Genomic DNA, 3686 nt, shown 5'->3' with positions numbered 1-3686 from the left:
GGATATCTTTTTATTGAACCAGCTGGACATACCTGACAAGGTTCTATCTTGGATATGTTCTGACCCACTTCCTGTTCTGTGACTGTACTTTATAGTCTGGTGTCACAAAATGTGCAATTTTATCAACAATTTTTGTATGTAGTGACCTAAAATCTTAACAGTTAAACGAAAATGTTTAATACTTTGTTTAACGGATAAATTTGAAACAAGTTAAATCCCAAAAATCAAAAACAAACAAAAAAACAACAACAACTGGGCTTCTATTCTGTAGTAGAATATGTTTCATATCCCACTGGGGGAAATTTTTCCATTTAAAGCTAGAGAGGGAGGAGTTCAAAGTTTAAAACTGTACAAGATACTCTGTTTCTGCAGGTAAACTCACATGCAGATTAATCTTTCTCTCCTCCCACTTGAGAGTCATGCTTGGCTCACAAGAGAGATGTTTTGGTCATATGCATGAGGTGTGAATTAGAATGAAAAAAATTATGTATGTCAGAATGGCCAAGTAGTCCAAGGACTTGAGACCTGTCGAGGGTGTACCCAGCTCGCATAAATGGAGCACCTCAAACAGTTATAATCTTGGAACTCCACACCCTCTAGCATATATATGTATCTTCAGAGGCAACTTAGCTAACAGCTACAAAAAACAGCTAAAGCTGTGTATTTTAAATGACTGCTGTATTGAATTTTGTTCTTAAGAGTTCTTTGAAAATCAGGTTTAATGATTATTCTCAGTCTAAGCATCACTGCCAAGGCCATTTAGATGAATCTCGACCGTGCTGGTCCCAACATATCAAAGCAAGGACTTGATTTGAATCTAAAAATTCACACATTTTATTATCATTTGTTGAAGTCTTTAAAGCACAGCAGCAACTGATAACATCTTACATCAGCAAACAAACATTTTGCTTTTTTATATTATTAATGTGCAGACATTGCAAATGCAATGATTTTTATTTGATTATCAGACTGTTTTTATTTGCATCATATGATCTAATGGAGCCATTTTGGACTCCATCTCATCTATCTTTAGAAAACAAATCACGCAGCGCTCCAATATTTTCTTTGTTGACATGGCGCTACATGGGTGACGACTGGCAGCAAGTGGTCCATCTTGATTTTGTTGGCCTGGCACTGTCGCACTTGAAACATTTCACGGAAAACAGCAAACATTTTTCATCAATGAAAGGGCTTTAATATAAGGCATTACAATGTAAATTCCATCCATCCATCCATCCATTTTCTTCCGCTTATCCGGGGTCGAGTCGCGGGGGCAGCAGACTAAGCAGAGAGGCTCAGACTTCCCTCTCCCCAGCCACTTGAGCTAGCTCCTTCGAAGTAATCCCAAGGCATTCCCAGGCCAGCCGAGAAACATAGTCCCTCCATCGTGTCCTGAGTCTTCCTCTGGGTCTCCTCCCAGTAGGACGTGCCTGGAACACCTCACCAGGGAGGCGTGCAGGAGGCATCCTAATCAGATGCCCAAGCCACCTCAACTGGCTCCTCTCAATGTGGAGAAGCAGTGGCTCTACTCTTAGCCCCTCCCGGATGACCGAGCTTCTCACCCTATCTCTAAGGGAGAGCCCAGACACCCTGCGGAGAAAACTAATTTCAGCCGCTTGTATTCGCGATCTCGTTCTTTTGGTCACTACACAAAGTCCGTGACCATAGATGAGGGTAGGAACGTAGATCAACCGGTAAATCGAGAGCTTCGCTTTTTGACTCAGCTCTCTCTTCACCACGACATACCGGTACAGCGCCTGCAATTTTTAAATATTGTTTATATTAAAAATGTGCATTAGCAAGATGTGTAATTTATTCCAAGCTAATTAATAATACTTGCTTGACTATATGATTTAGAGGAGAAAAACACAAGTAAAGAATGAATGAGACAGACATGATCAGCTGCTGTAGAGGAGAGCAGAGATGACATCAGGTAGGAATAATTCAGCTAGTGAGGCCACAAAAACCTAGATGCCCAGGAGGGTTTGAATTTCTGCTGACCACCACTGTGTCAGTTTGGGAAAAATAGTTCAGGCAGACATGGCAAGACCAACACTACAGATCGGAAAGTGGACAAGAGAGGTGAAGATGATGATGATGATGGAGAGGAACAGAGAGGTGCAGATGAGAGGGTTGTGGCAAGGTCTTACTCAGAAGATCCATCTGAATGGCCTTCACCACAGGAAGTGGGGGACTCATAGTAGCTGAGAGTCATTCACAACATGTGCTCCAAGTAGGCCCGTAACAATAACACATTTTGCTGGGCGATTAATTGTCTCATTGAGGCAGTACATGGTGGAGAATGACCCACAGAGATGTTCTGATGGGCCATACCCAAGATCAGGTATTATATTTTATAAGTCCATGAATAAAAACAGGCAAAAAAAAAAGGGGGGGGGGTAAGAGGCCTGGATAATGGATAGGGGGTGCTGGGCCAAAAAAGGTTGAGAAACACTGGTGTAGAGGCTAATTACACACAGCTTTCCTTTGCCCATGTAATGGTCTCGCAGGATCTCTAACGTCTTCCTGCTGTTATCTGCTGCTTTTCTTATGCCTTTCTTAGTTTAGGACAAACCTTTGTCATCTAGAAACTATCAGTTCGGCATAGGCCTCCTCATTCTTCTCCCAGTTGTCTTTTTCCTCGGCATCTGAATTCAGCTCGACTTTACCCAGAATGATGTCTTGCAAGCCTTGCAGCTGGAGCTGACCCAAAAACTTAGTCTCCCACAACTCAAAATTTATTTTGTCTCAATCAAAGCACAACCTTTGCCATCGACTTCCCATCTTCCTTCTGGGCCCATGAAGTGTTGACGCTGTCATCATAAGGGCAGGAAAAGTCTGAGAAAATCACACTGGTTCTAATCAAATATTTGATTGAACCACGAGGTAAAGCCACCTCTTACATTTTATTCCAATCAATCACAGCCGTGCACAAATCTTACATCTTAAATAGTCCCACAATGATGACGTCAGTGAAAAGCATACATTATCAGAAAAACAACATTTGTTAATATGTTAACAAATATTCAATATTTTCTTGTCTTGAGGAAAGTTCCCCCAGTCTTTTCTTCGAACTAATGAATTGTCTCCGCTGTCTGGCTGTCGAAGCGAGTGAAGGCGGTCTTCCTGTTCAAAACCTTCGTCAGAAATGAAGAGGTGTGTGGGACGGAAACATCATGCGCCATTTTAAACCGGATAACAACAAAATAAAACAGTGAACTCACTTACATATCAGTCAATAATGTATTTTAAGTTATTTTGTGTGTTTGTTCTCGTTTTTTGATTACTACAGCCAACAAAAGAGCCCGGAAGCAGACAGAACTGTCGCCGTCAGCGAGGAAGGTAAATCTGGGATTATCTATTATTTTTACTATTACTATCATTATTATCTTGGTAAGGTAAACGTGCAGAAAAAAACCCATTTGATTGTGTATTTAGTCATCTGCAATGTTTTTTTTTTGTTGTTGTTTTTCAGTGTACTCAAAATGTATAAACAGTTCTGAAATGTGCGTGTTTTTGGTCTATTATTTCATTAAAAGATCCTTTTTAATCAACTTTCCTACAAAATAAACTTTGTATTGAGTGACAAAATTATAAATATAAATTACACAGAAGGAACTGAACTGACATTTTCTTATTTAGATTTATGCAGACCTGACTAAGTCTTTTCTAAAAAAAAAAAAAAA

At 40.2% G+C, this 3686-nt stretch overlaps 1 long non-coding RNA gene across 1 annotated transcript in view; it reads left to right on the top strand.

Moving 5' to 3' along the window:
- Nucleotides 1-3021: 3021 nt before the first annotated feature.
- LOC108228278 overlaps nt 3022-3686 on the top strand; it is a 2067-nt gene continuing 1402 nt past the window's right edge. The window contains exons 1-2 of the long non-coding RNA XR_001808194.3: nt 3022-3156; nt 3293-3342. This is a non-coding gene — a long non-coding RNA (uncharacterized LOC108228278). The remainder of the gene's footprint in view (nt 3157-3292; nt 3343-3686) is intronic.

This window comes from Kryptolebias marmoratus, linkage group LG2 (genome assembly GCF_001649575.2).
Source record: "Kryptolebias marmoratus isolate JLee-2015 linkage group LG2, ASM164957v2, whole genome shotgun sequence".
NCBI lineage: Eukaryota > Metazoa > Chordata > Actinopteri > Cyprinodontiformes > Rivulidae > Kryptolebias > Kryptolebias marmoratus.
Note: the sequence above shows the minus strand (reverse complement) of the source record. Positions and strands in the feature narration are given on the sequence as shown.